The sequence below is a fragment of the Aquarana catesbeiana genome, unplaced genomic scaffold (genome assembly GCF_042186555.1).
Source record: "Aquarana catesbeiana isolate 2022-GZ unplaced genomic scaffold, ASM4218655v1 unanchor96, whole genome shotgun sequence".
Taxonomy (NCBI): domain Eukaryota; kingdom Metazoa; phylum Chordata; class Amphibia; order Anura; family Ranidae; genus Aquarana; species Aquarana catesbeiana.
This window is the reverse complement of record NW_027362757.1, coordinates 1-14,527: the sequence shown is the minus strand read 5'-3', so window position 1 is coordinate 14,527 and position 14,527 is coordinate 1. Positions and strand designations below refer to the sequence as shown.

Genomic DNA, 14,527 nt, shown 5'->3' with positions numbered 1-14,527 from the left:
AGCTCCTGGGCTCAGTCATAGACTATAGTGGGGACATTGGAGTGTCAGCTCCTGGGCCCAGTCATAGACTAGAGTGTCAGCTCCTGAGCTCAGTCATAGACTATAGTGGGGACATTAGAGTGCCAGCTCCTGGGCTCAGCCATAGACTGTACTGGGGACATTGGAGTGTCAGCTCCTGGGCTCAGTCATAGACTGTACTGGGGACATTAGAATGTCAGCTCCTGGGCTCAATCATAGACTATAGTGGGGCCATTGGAGTGTCAGCTCCTGGGCCCAGTCATAGACTAGAGTGTCAGCTCCTGGGCTCAGCCATAGACTATAGTGGGGACATTAGAGTGTCAGCTCCAGGGCTCAGTCATAGACTATAGTGGGGACATTGGAGTGTCAGCTCCTGGGCCCAATCATAGACTATAGTGGGGACATTAGAGTGTCAGCTCCTGGGCTCAGCCATAGACTGTACAGGGGACATAAGAGTGTCAGCTCCTGGGCCCAGTCATAGACTATAGTGGGGACATCAGAGTGTCAGCTTCTGGGCCCAGTCATAAACTATAGTGGGAACATTAGAGTGTCAGCTCCTGGGCCCAGTCATAGACTATAGTGGGGACATTGGAGTGTCAGCTCCGGGGCTCAGTCATAGACTATACTGGGGACATTGGAGTGTCAGCTCCTGGGCTCAGTCATAGACTATAGTGGGGACATTGGAGTGTCAGCTCCGGGGCTCAGTCATAGACTGTACTGGGGACATTAGAGTGTCAGCTCCTGGGCTCAGTCATAGACTATAGTGGGGACATTAGAGTGTCAGCTCCTGGGCTCAGTCATAGACTAGAGTGGGGACATTGGAGTGTCAGCTCCTGGGCCCAGTCATAGACTATAATGGGGACATTAGAGTGTCAGCTCCTGGGCCCAGTCATAAACTATAGTGGGGACATAAGAGTGTCAGCTCCTGGGCTCAGTCATAGACTATAGTGGGGACATTAGAGTGTCAGCTCCTGGGCCCAGTCATAAACTATAGTGGGGACATAAGAGTGTCAGCTCCTGGGCTCAGTCATAGACTATACTGGGGACATTAGAGTGTCAGCTCCTGGGCCCAGTCATAGACTATAGTGGGGACATTAGAGTGTCAGCTCCTGGGCTCAGCCATAGACTGCAGTGGGGACATTAGAGTGTCAGCTCCTGGGCTCAGCCATAGACTGCAGTGGGGACATTAGAGTGTCAGCTCCTGGGCTCAGCCATAGGCTATAGTGGGGATATTAGAGTGTCAGCTCCTGGGCTCAGTCATAGACTATACTGGGGACATTAGAGTGTCAGCTCCTGGGCCCAGTGATAGACTATAGTGGGGACATTGGAGTGTCAGCTTCTGGGCCCAGTGATAGACTATAGTGGGGACATTGGAGTGTCAGCTCCTGGGCCCAGTCATAGACTATAGTGGGGACATTAGAGTGTCAGCTCCTGGGCCCAGTCATAGACTAGAGTGGGGACATTAGAGTGTCAGCTCCTGGGCCCAGTCATAGACTATAGTGGGGACATTAGAGTGTCAGCTCCTGGGCTCAGTCATAGACTGTACTGGGGACATTAGAGTGTCAGCTCCTGGGCCCAGTCATAGACTGTACTGGGGACATTAGAGTGTCAGCTCCTGGGCCCAGTCATAGACTAGAGTGGGGACATTAGAGTGTCAGCTCCTGGGCTCAGTCATAGACTATAGTGGGGCCATTGGAGTGTCAGCTCCTGGGCTCAGTCATAGACTATAGTGGGGCCATTGGAGTGTCAGCTCCTGGGCTCAGTCATAGACTATAGTGGGGCCATTGGAGTGTCAGCTCCTGGGCTCAGTCATAGACTATAGTGGGGACATTAGAGTGTCAGCTCCTGGGCTCAGCCATAGACTATAGTGGGGACATTGGAGTGTCAGCTCCTGGGCTCAGTCATAGACTATAGTGGGGACATTAGAGTGTCAGCTCCCGGGCTCAGTCATAGACTATAGTGGGGACATTAGAGTGTCAGCTCCTGGGCTCAGCCATAGACTATAGTGGGGCCATTGGAGTGTCAGCTCCTGGGCTCAGTCATAGACTATAGTGGGGCCATTGGAGTGTCAGCTCCTGGGCTCAGTCATAGACTATAGTGGGGACATTAGAGTGTCAGCTCCCGGGCTCAGTCATAGACTATAGTGGGGACATTAGAGTGTCAGCTCCCGGACTCAGTCATAGACTATAGTGGGGCCATTGGAGTGGCAGCTCCTGGGCTCAGCCATAGACTATAGAGGGGACATTAGAGTGTCAGCTCCTAGGCTCAGCCATAGACTATAGAGGGGACATTAAAGTGTCAGCTCCTGGGCTCAGTCATAGACTACATTGGGGACATTAGAGTGTCAGCTCCTGGGCCCAGTGATAGACTATAGTGGGGACATTAGAGTGTTAGCTCCTGGGCTCAGTCATAGACTACATTGGGGACATTAGAGTGTCAGCTCCTGGGCCCAGTGATAGACTATAGTGGGGACATCAGAGTGTCAGCTCCAGGGCCCAGTCATAGACTATAGTGGGGATATTAGAGTGTCAGCTCCTGGGCTCAGCCATAGACTGTACTGAGGACATTAGAGTGTCAGCTCCTGGGCTCAGCCATAGACTAGAGTGGGAACATTAGAGTGTCAGCTCCTGGGCTCAGCCATAGACTGTACTGGGGACATTAGAGTGTCAGCTCCTGGGCTCAGTCATAGACTATAGTGGGAACATTAGAGTGTCAGCTCCTGGGCTCAGCCATAGACTGTACTGGGGACATTAGAGTGTCAGCTCCTGGGCTCAGTCATAGACTATACCGGGGACATTAGAGTGTCAGCTCCTGGGCTCAGTCATAGACTATAGTGGGGACATTAGAGTGTCAGCTCCTGAGCTCAGTCATAGACTATAGTGGGGACATTAGAGTGTCAGCTCCTGAGCTCAGTCATAGACTATAGTGGGGACATTAGAGTGTCAGCTCCTGGGCCCAGTCATAGACTATAGTGGGGACATTAGATTGTCAGCTCCTGGGCTCAGTTATAGACTATAGTGGGGACATTAGAGTGTCAGCTCCTGAGCTCAGTCATAGACTATAGTGGGGACATTAGAGTGTCAGCTCCTGGGCTCAGCCATAGACTATAGTGGGGAAATTAGAGTGTCAGCTCCTGGGCCAAGTCATAGACTATAATGGGGACATTAGAGTGTCAGCTTCTGGGCCCAGTCATAGACTATAGTGGGGACATTAGAGTGTCAGCTCCTGGACTCAGTCATAGACTGTAGTGGGGACATTAGAGTGTCAGCTCCTGGGCTCAGCCATAGACTATAGTGGGGACATTAGAGTGTCAGCTCCTGGGCTCAGCCATAGACTATAGTGGTGACATTAGAGTGTCAGCTCCTGGGCTCAGTCATAGACTATAGTGGGGACATTAGAGTGTCAGCTCCTGGGCTCAGTCATAGACTATAGTGTCAGCTCCTGGGCCCAGTCATAGACTATAGTGGTGACATTAGAGTGTCAGCTCCTGGGCTCAGCCATAGACTATAGTGGTGACATTAGAGTGTCAGCTTCTGGGCCCAGTCATAGACTATAGTGGGGACATTAGAGTGTCAGCTCCTGGGCTCAGCCATAGACTGTAGTGGGGACATTAGAGTGTCAGCTCCTGGGCCAAGTCATAGACTATAATGGGGACATTAGAGTGTCAGCTTCTGGGCCCAGTCATAGACTATAGTGGGGACATTAGAGTGTCAGCTTCTGGGCCCAGTCATAGACTATAGTGGGGACATTAGAGTGTCAGCTCCTGGACTCAGTCATAGACTGTAGTGGGGACATTAGAGTGTCAGCTCCTGGGCTCAGCCATAGACTATAGTGGGGACATTAGAGTGTCAGCTCCTGGGCTCAGCCATAGACTATAGTGGTGACATTAGAGTGTCAGCTCCTGGGCTCAGTCATAGACTATAGTGGGGACATTAGAGTGTCAGCTCCTGGGCTCAGTCATAGACTATAGTGTCAGCTCCTGGGCCCAGTCATAGACTATAGTGGTGACATTAGAGTGTCAGCTCCTGGGCTCAGCCATAGACTATAGTGGTGACATTAGAGTGTCAGCTTCTGGGCCCAGTCATAGACTATAGTGGGGACATTAGAGTGTCAGCTCCTGGGCTCAGCCATAGACTGTAGTGGGGACATTAGAGTGTCAGCTCCTGGGCTCAGTCATAGACTATAGTGAAGACATTAGAGTGTCAGCTCCTGGGCCCAGTCATAGACTATAGTGGGGACATTAGAGTGTCAGCTCCTGGGCCCAGTCATAGACTATAGTGGGGACATTAGAGTGTCAGCTCCTGGGCTCAGTCATAGACTATAGTGGGGACATTGGAGTGTCAGCCGCTGGGCTCAGTCATAGACTATAGAGGGGACATTAGAGTGTCAGCTCCTGGGCTCAGTCATAGACTGTACTGGGGACATTAGAGTGTCAGCTCCTGGGCTAAGCCATAGACTGTACTGGGGCCATTGGAGTGTCAGCTCCTGGGCTCAGCCATAGACTATAGTGGGGACATTAGAGTGTCAGTTCCTGGGCCCAGTCATAGACTATAGTGGGGACATTAGAGTGTCAGCTCCTTAGCTCAGCCATAGACTGCAGTGGGGACATTAGAATGTCAGCTCCTGGGCCCAGTCATAGACTATAGTGGGGACATTAGAGTGTCAGTTCCTGGGCTCAATCATAGACTATAGTGGGGACATTAGAGTGTCAGCTTCCGGGCTCAGTCATAGACTATAGTGGGTCCATTGGAGTGTCAGCTCCTGGGTCCAGTCATAGACTATAGTGGGGACATTGGAGTGTCAGCTCCTGGGCTCAGTCATAGACTATAGTGGGTCCATTGGAGTGTCAGCTCCTGGGTCCAGTCATAGACTATAGTGGGGACATTAGAGTGTCAGCTCCTGGGCTCAGTCATAGACTATAGTGGGTCCATTGGAGTGTCAGCTCCTGGGTCCAGTCATAGACTATAGTGGGTCCATTGGAGTGTCAGCTCCTGGGTCCAGTCATAGACTATAGTGGGGACATTGGAGTGTCAGCTCCTGGGTCCAGTCATAGACTATAGTGGGGACATTGGAGTGTCAGCTCCTGGGTCCAGTTATAGACTATAGTGGGGACATTGGAGTGTCAGCTCCTGGGTCCAGTCATAGACTATAGTGGGGACATTGGAGTGTCAGCTCCTGGGTCCAGTCATAGACTATAGTGGGGACATTGGAGTGTCAGCTCCTGGGCTCAGCCATAGACAATAGTGAGGACATTAGAGTGTCAGCTCCTGGGCTCAGTCATAGACTATAGTGAGGACATTAGAGTGTCAGCTCCTGGGCCCAGTCATAGACTATAGTGGGGACATTGGAGTGTCAGCTCCTGGGCCAAGTCATAGACTATAGTGGGGACATTGGAGTGTCAGCTCCTGGGCCAAGTCATAGACTATAGTGGGGACATTAGAGTGTCAGCTCCTGGGCTCAGTCATAGACTATAGTGGGGACATTAGAGTGTTAGCTCCTGGGCTCAGTCATAGACTACAGTGGGGACATTGGAGTGTCAGCTCCTGGGCCCAGTCATAGACTATAATGGGGACATTAGAGTGTCAGTTCCTGGGCCCAGTCATAGACTATAGTGGGGACATTAGAGTGTCAGCTCCTGGGCTCAGCCATAGACTATAGTGGTGACATTAGAGTGTCAGCTCCTGGGCCCAGTCAAAGACTATAGTGGGGACATTAGAGTGTCAGCTCCTGGGCCCAGTCATAGACTATAGTGAGGACATTAGAGTGTCAGCTCCTGGGCTCAGCCATAGACTATAGTGGTGACATTAGAGTGTCAGCTCCTGGGCCCAGTCATAGACTATAGTGGGGACAAGAGAGTGTCAGCTCCTGGGCCCAGTCATAGACTATAGTGGGGACATTAGAGTGTCAGCTCCTGGGCCCAGTCATAGACTATAGTGGGTCCATTGGAGTGTCAGCTCCTGGGCTCAATCATAGACTATAGTGGGGACATTAGAGTGTCAGCTCCTGGGCTCAGTCATAGACTATAGTGGGGACATTAGAGTGTCAGCTCCTGGGCTTAGCCATAGACTATAGTGGGGACATTGGAGTGTAAGCTCCTGGGCTTAGCCATAGACTATAGTGGGGACATTGGAGTGTCAGCTCCTGGGCTCAGCCATAGACTATAGTGGGGACATTAGAGTGTCAGCTCCTGGGCCCAGTCATAGACTATAGTGAGGACATTAGAGTGTCAGCTCCTGGGCCCAGTCATAGACTATAGTGGTGACATTAGAGTGTCAGCTCCTGGGCCCAGTCATAGACTATAGTGGTGACATTAGAGTGTCAGCTCCTGGGCCCAGTCATAGACTATAGTGGGGACATTGGAGTGTCAGCTCCTGGGCTTAGCCATAGACTATAGTGGGGACATTAGATTGTCAGCTCCTGGGCTCAGTTATAGACTATAGTGGGGCCATTGGAGTGTCAGCTCCTGGGCTCAGTCATAGCCTATAGTGGGGACATTAGAGTGTCAGCTCACGGGCTCAGTCATAGACTATAGTGGGGATATTAGAGTGTCAGCTCCTGGGCTCAGCCATAGACTATAGTGGGGACATTAGAGTGTCAGCTCACGGGCTCAGTCATAGACTATAGTGGGGACATTAGAGTGTCAGCTCCTGAGCTCAGCCATAGACTATAGTGGGGATATTGGAGTGTCAGCTCCTGGGCTCGGCCATAGACTATAGTGGGGACATTGGAGTGTCAGCTCCTGGGCCCAGTCATAGACTATAGTGGGGCCTTTGGAGTGTCAGCTCCTGAGCTCAGCCATAGACTATAGTGGGGACATTGGAGTGTCAGCTCCTGGGCTCAGCCATAGACTATAGTGGGGACATTAGAGTGTCAGCTCCTAGGCTCAGCCATAGACTGTACTGGGGACATTAGAGTGTCAGCTCCTGGGCCCAGTCATAGACTATAGTGGGGCCATTGGAGTGTCAGCTCCTGAGCTCAGCCATAGACTATAGTGGGGACATTAGAGTGTCAGCTCCTGGGCTCAGTCATAGACTATAGTGGGGACATTAGAGTGTCAGCTCCTGGGCTCAGCCATAGACTATAGTGGGGCCATTGGAGTGTCAGCTCCTGAGCTCAGCCATAGACTATAGTGGGGACATTGGAGTGTCAGCTCCTGGGCTCAGCCATAGACTGTACTGGGGACATTGGAGTGTCAGCTCCTGGGCTCAGTCATAGACTATAGTGGGGACATTGGAGTGTCAGCTCCTGGGCCCAGTCATAGACTATAGTGGGGCCATTGGAGTGTCAGCTCCTGGGCTCAGTCATAGACTATAGTGGGGCCATTGGAGTGTCAGCTCCTGGGCTCAGTCATAGACTATAGTGGGGCCATTGGAGTGTCAGCTCCTGGGCTCAGTCATAGACTATAGTGGGGCCATTGGAGTGTCAGCTCCTGGGCTCAGTCATAGACTATAGTGGGGACATTGGAGTGTCAGCTCCTGGGCTCAGTCATAGACTATAGTGGGGACATTAGAGTGTCAGCTCCTGGGCTCAGTCATAGACTATAGTGGGGACATTAGAGTGTCAGCTCCTGGGCTTAGCCATAGACTATAGTGGGGACATTGGAGTGTCAGCTCCCGGGCTCAGTCATAGACTATAGTGGGGACATTAGAGTGTCAGCTCCTGGGCTCAGCCATAGACTGTACTGGGGACATTAGAGTGTCAGCTCCTGGGCTCAGCCATAGACTATAGTGGGGACATTAGAGTGTCAGCTCCTGAGCTCAGCCATAGACTATAGTGGGGACATTGGAGTGTCAGCTCCTGGGCTCAGTCATAGACTATAGTGGGGACATTGGAGTGTCAGCTCCTGGGCTCAGTCATAGACTATAGTGGGGACACTGGAGTGTCAGCTCCTGGGCTCAGCCATAGACTATAGTGGGAACATTAGAGTGTCAGCTCCTAGGCTCAGCCATAGACTGTACTGGGGACATTAGAGTGTCAGCTCCCGGGCTCAGTCATAGACTATAGTGGGGACATTAGAGTGTCAGCTCCTGGGCTCAGCCATAGACTATAATGGGGACATTAGAGTGTCAGCTCCTGGGCTCAGCCATAGACTATAATGGGGACATTGGAGTGTCAGCCCCTGGGCTCAGTCATAGACTATAGTGGGGACATTAGAGTGTCAGCCCATGGGCCCAGTCATAGACTATAATGGGGACATTGGAGTGTCAGCCCCTGGGCCCAGTCATAGACTATAGTGGGGACATTAGAGTGTCAGCTCCTGGGCTCAGCCACAGACTGTACTGGGGACATTAGAGTGTCAGCTCCTGGGCTCAGACATAGACTGTACTGGGGACATTAGAGTGTCAGCTCCTGGACTCAGTTATAGACTATAGTGGGGACATTAGAGTGTCAGCTCCTGGGCTCAGTCATAGACTATAGTGAAGACATTAGAGTGTCAGCTCCTGGGCCCAATCATAAACTATAGTGAAGACATTAGAGTGTCAGCTCCTGGGCTCAGTCATAGACTATAGTGAAGACATTAGAGTGTCAGCTCCTGGGCTCAGTCATAGACTATAGTGAAGACATTAGAGTGTCAGCTCCTGGGCTCAGTCATAGACTATAGTGGGGACATTAGAGTGTCAGCTCCAGGGCTCAGTCATAGACTACATTGGGGACATTAGAGTGTCAGCTCCTGGGCCCAGTCATAGACTATAGTGGGGACATTAGAGTGTCAGCTCCTGGGCTCAGCCATAGACTATAGTGGGGACATCAGAGTGTCAGCTCCTGGTCCCAGTCATAGACTATAGTGGGGACATTGGAGTGTCAGCTCCTGGGCTCAGCCATAGACTATAGTGGGGACATCAGAGTGTCAGCTCCTGGGCTCAGTCATAGACTATAGTGGGGACATTGGAGTGTCAGCTCCTGGGCTCAGCCATAGACTATAGTGGGGACATCAGAGTGTCAGCTCCTGGGCCCAGTCATAGACTATAGTGGGGACATTAGAGTGTCAGCTCCTGAGCTCAGTCATAGACTATAGTGAGGACATTAGAGTGTAAGCTCCTGGGCCCAGTCATAGACTATAGTGGGGACATTAGAGTGTCAGCTCCTGGGCTCAGCCATAGACTATAGTGGGGACATTGGAGTGTCAGCTCCTGGGCTCAGTCATAGACTATAATGGGGACATTGGAGTGTCAGCTCCTGGGCTCAGTCATAGACTATAGTGGGGACATTGGAGTGTCAGCTCCTGGGCTCAGTCATAGACTATAATGGGGACATTGGAGTGTCAGCTCCTGGGCTCAGTCATAGACTATAATGGGGACATTAGAGTGTCAGCTTCCGGGCTCAGTCATAGACTATAGTGGGGACATTAGAGTGTCAGCTCCTGGGCTCAGCCATAGACTGTACTGGGGACATTGGAGTGTCAGCTCCTGGGCTTAGCCATAGACTATAGTGGGGACATTAGAGTGTCAGCTCCTGGGCTCAGCCATAGACTATAGTGGGGACATTAGAGTGTCAGCTCCTGGGCTCAGCCATAGACTGTACTGGGGACATTGGAGTGTCAGCTCCTGGGCTCAGCCATAGACTATAGTGGGGATATTGGAGCGTCAGCTCCTGGGCTCAGTCATAGACTATAGTGGGGCCATTGGAGTGTCAGCTCCTGGGCTCAGTCATAGACTATAGTGGGGACATTAGAGTGTCAGCTCCTAGGCTCAGCCATAGACTGTACTGGGGACATTAGAGTGTCAGCTCCTGGGCTCAGTCATAGACTATAGTGGGGACATTAGAGTGTCAGCTCCTGGGCTTAGCCATAGACTGTACTGGGGACATTAGAGTGTCAGCTCCTGGGCTTAGCCATAGACTATAGTGGGGATATTGGAGTGTCAGCTCCTGGGCTCAGTCATAGACTATAGTGGGGACATTAGAGTGTCAGCTCCTGGGCCCAGTCATAGACTATAGTGGGGCCATTGGAGTGTCAGCTCCTGGGCTCAGTCATAGACTATAGTGGAGCCATTGGAGTGTAAGCTCCTGGGCTCAGTCATAGACTATAGTGGGGACATTAGAGTGTAAGCTCCTGGGCTCAGTCATAGACTATAGTGGAGCCATTGGAGTGTAAGCTCCTGGGCTCAGTCATAGACTATAGTGGGGCCATTGGAGTGTCAGCTCCTGGGCTCAGCCATAGACTGTACTGAGCACATTAGAGTGTCAGCTCCTGGGCTCAGTCATAGACTATAGTGGGGACATTAGAGTGTCAGCTCCTGGGCTCAGTCATAGACTATAGTGGGGACATTAGAGTGTCAGCTCCTGGGCTCAGTCATAGACTATAGTGGGGACATTAGAGTGTCAGCTCCTGGGCTCAGTCATAGACTATAGTGAAGACATTAGAGTGTCAGCTCCTGGGCTCAGTCATAGACTATAGTGGGGACATTAGAGTGTCAGCTCCTGAGCTCAGTCATAGACTATAGTGGGGACATTAGAGTGTCAGCTCCTGGGCTCAGTCATAGACTATAGTGGGGACATTAGAGTGTCAGCTCCTGGGCTCAGTCATAGACTATAGTGGGGACATTAGAGTGTCAGCTCCTGGGCTCAGTCATAGACTATAGTGAAGACATTAGAGTGTCAGCTCCTGGGCTCAGTCATAGACTATAGTGGGGACATTGGAGTGTCAGCTCCTGGGCTCAGTCATAGACTACATTGGGGACATTAGAGTGTCAGCTCCTGGGCTTAGCCATAGACTATAGTGGGGACATCAGAGTGTCAGCTCCTGGGCTCAGTCATAGACTATAGTGAAGACATTAGAGTGTCAGCTCCTGGGCTCAGTCATAGACTATAGTGGGGACATTAGAGTGTCAGCTCCTGGGCTCAGCCATAGACTGTACTGGGGACATTAGAGTGTCAGCTCCTGGGCTCAGCCATAGACTGTACTGGGGACATTAGAGTGTCAGCTCCTGGACCCAGTCATAGACTATAGTGGGGACATTAGAGTGTCAGCTCCTGGGCTCAGTCATAGACTATAGTGGGGACATTAGAGTGTCAGCTCCTGGGCTCAGCCATAGACTGTACTGGGGACATTAGAGTGTCAGCTCCTGGGCTCAGCCATAGACTGTACTGGGGACATTAGAGTGTCAGCTCCTGGGCCAAGTCATAGACTATAGTGGGGACATTAGAGTGTCAGCTCCTGGGCTCAGCCATAGACTGTACTGAGGACATTAGAGTGTCAGCTCCTGGGCTCAGTCATAGACTATAGTGGGGCCATTGGAGTGTGAGCTCCTGGGCTCAGTCATAGACTATAGTGGGGACATTGGAGTGTCAGCTCCTGGGCTCAGCCATAGACTATAGTGGGGACATTGGAGTGTCAGCTCCTGGGCTCAGCCATAGACTATAGTGGGGACATTGGAGTGTCAGCTCCTGGGCTCAGCCATAGACTATAGTGGGGACATCAGAGTGTCAGCTCCTGGGCTCAGCCATAGACTATAGTGGGGACATTGGAGTGTCAGCTCCTGGGCTCAGTCATAGACTATAGTGGGGACATTAGAGTGTCAGCTCCTGGGCCCAGTCATAGACTATAGTGGGGACATTAGAGTGTCAGCTCCTGGGCTCATAGACTGCAGTGGGGACATTAGAGTGTTAGCTCCTGGGCTCAGTCATAGACTATTGTGGGGACATTGGAGAGTCAGCTCCTGGGCCAAGTCATAGACTATAGTGGGGACATTAGAGTGTCAGCTCCTGGGCTCAGTCATAGACTATAGTGGGGACATTAGAGTGTCAGCTCCTGGGCTCAGTCATAGACTATAGTGGGGACATTAGAGTGTCAGCTCCTGGGCCCAGTCATAGACTATACAGGGGACATTAGAGTGTCAGCTCCTGGGCTCAGTCATAGACTATAGTGGGGACATTAGAGTGTCAGCTCCTGGGCTCAGTCATAGACTATACTGGGGACATTAGAGTGTCACCTCCTGGGCCCAGTCATAGACTATACAGGGGACATTAGAGTGTCAGCTCCTGGGCTCAGCCATAGACTATAGTGGGGACATTAGAGTGTCAGCTCCTGGGTCCAGTCATAGACTATAGTGGGGACATTAGGGTGTCAGCTCCTGGGCCCAGTCATAGACTATAATGGGGACATTGGAGTGTCAGCTCCTGGGCTCAGTCATAGACTATAGTGGGGACATTAGAGTGTCAGCTCCTGGGCCCAGTCATAGACTATAGTGGGGACATTAGAGTGTCAGCTCCTGTGCTCAGTCATAGACTATAGTGGGGACATTAGGGTGTCAGCTCCTGGGCCCAGTCATAGACTATAATGGGGACATTGGAGTGTCAGCTCCTGGGCTCAGTCATAGACTATAGTGGGGACATTAGAGTGTCAGCTCCTGGGCCCAGTCATAGACTATAGTGGGGACATTAGAGTGTCAGCTCCTGGGCCCAGTCATAGACTATAATGGGGACATTGGAGTGTCAGCTCCTGGGCTCAGTCATAGACTATAGTGGGGACATTAGAGTGTCAGCTCCTGGGCCCAGTCATAGACTATAATGGGGACATTGGAGTGTCAGCTCCTGGGCCCAGTCATAGACTATAGTGGGGACATTAGAGTGTCAGCTCCTGGGCTCAGTCATAGACTATAGTGGGGACATTGGAGTGTCAGCTAATGGGCCCAGTCATAGACTATAGTGGGGACATTGGAGTGTCAGCTCCTAGGCTCAGTCATAGACTATAGTGGGGACATTGGAGTGTCAGCTAATTGGCCCAGTCATAGACTATAGTGGGGACATTAGAGTGTCAGCTCCTGGGCTCAGCCATAGACTGTACTGGGGACATTAGAGTGTCAGCTCCTGGGCTCAGCCATAGACTATAGTGGGGACATTAGAGTGTAAGCTCCTGGGCTCAGCCATAGACTATAGAGGGGACATTGGAGTGTCAGCTCCTGGGCCCAGTCATAGACTATAGTGGGGCCATTGGAGTGTCAGCTCCTGGGCTCAGTCATAGACTATAGTGGGGATGTGTCAGCTCCTGGGCCCAGTCATAGACTATAGTGGGGCCATTGGAGTGTCAGCTCCTGGGCCCAGTCATAGACTATAGTGGGGCCATTGGAGTGTCAGCTCCTGGGCTCAGTCATAGACTATAGTGGGGATGTGTCAGCTCCTGGGCTCAGTCATAGACTATAGTGAGGACATTAGAGTGTCAGCTCCTGGGCTCAGCCATAGACTATAGTGGGGACATTTGAGTGTCAGCTCCTGGGCTCAGTCATAGACTATAGTGGGGACATTAGACTGTCAGCTCCTGGGCTCAGTCATAGACTATAGTGGGGACATTAGAGTGTCAGCTCCTGGGCTCAGCCATAGACTATAGTGGGGACATTAGAGTGTCAGCTCCTGGGCCCAGTCATAGACTATACTGGGGACATTGGAGTGTCAGCTCCTGGGTTCAGTCATAGACTATACTGGGGACATTGGAGTGTCAGCTCCTGGGCTCAGTCATAGACTGTACTGGGGACATTAGAGTGTCAGCTCCTGGGCTCAGTCATAGACGATAATGAGGACATTAGAGTGTCAGCTCCTGGGCTCAGCCATAGACTATACTGGGGACATTAGAGTGTCAGCTCCTGGGCTCAGTCAGACTATAGTAGGGACATTATAGTGTCAGCTCCTGGGCTCAGTCATAGACTGTACTGGGGACATTAGAGTGTCAGCTCCTGGGCTCAGCCATAGACTATACTGGGGACATTAGAGTGTCAGCTCCTGGGCTCAGTCATAGACTGTACTGGGGACATTAGAGTGTCAGCTCCTGGGCTCAGTCATAGACTATAGAGGGGACATTGGAGTGTCAGCTCCTGGGCTCAGCCATAGACTGTACTGGGGACATTAGAGTGTCAGCTCCTGGGCTCAGTCATAGACTATAGTGGGGACATTAGAGTGTCAGCTCCTGGGCTCAGTCATAGACTATAGTGGGGACATTGGAGTGTCAGCTCCTGGGCTCAGTCATAGACTATAGTGGGGACATTGGAATGTTCTTACCTCCCTTGCGCCCGCTTTCCTTTTCTTTCCTCATTAGGTTTGTATTGCTCTCGCAGTGTCATGATGAATTGCACAGAACTCAGGAGATTGCGGAAGAAACTGAGACAGATTGAGACATTAGAACACCTTCCCCGGGAGCTGAGCCCCTGTGAGACCACCAAGGTACAGTATAAGGGGGTCTGGAGGGGATCCCTTCACACACATTGCTCAGGATTGGCTTCCCGATGTCTGGAGAAATGATGTTCAGCTGAGACCAAAGTACACGGGGAGATAAACTGCATGAAAAAGAGACGCAGGAGATCAGCAGCATTTATAGCAAAAACAGATGAATAAAATAAATAAAACAGGACCTTATAGAAAATAAAAATGGTGATGTTTTTTTAATGATATTTAGTGTTCGGGTTTTACATCTACTTTATAATCGTAGCTCTATACATTCCGCTCTCAGATATGCCACAGATTGATTTATTGATTGTACAGATTAGTTATGAGGCAGAGGAGCCCATAGTAACCAATCAGC

The 14,527-nt window shown here is 51.2% G+C and overlaps 1 protein-coding gene across 1 annotated transcript in view; it reads right to left on the bottom strand.

Moving 5' to 3' along the window:
- Window positions 1-14,320, bottom strand: part of LOC141124028 (uncharacterized) — a 231,564-nt gene extending 217,244 nt beyond the window's left edge. The window contains exon 1 of the mRNA XM_073612105.1: window positions 14,008-14,320. The gene's annotated coding sequence lies outside the window, so the exon portion shown is untranslated. The remainder of the gene's footprint in view (window positions 1-14,007) is intronic.
- Window positions 14,321-14,527: the final 207 nt, after the last annotated feature.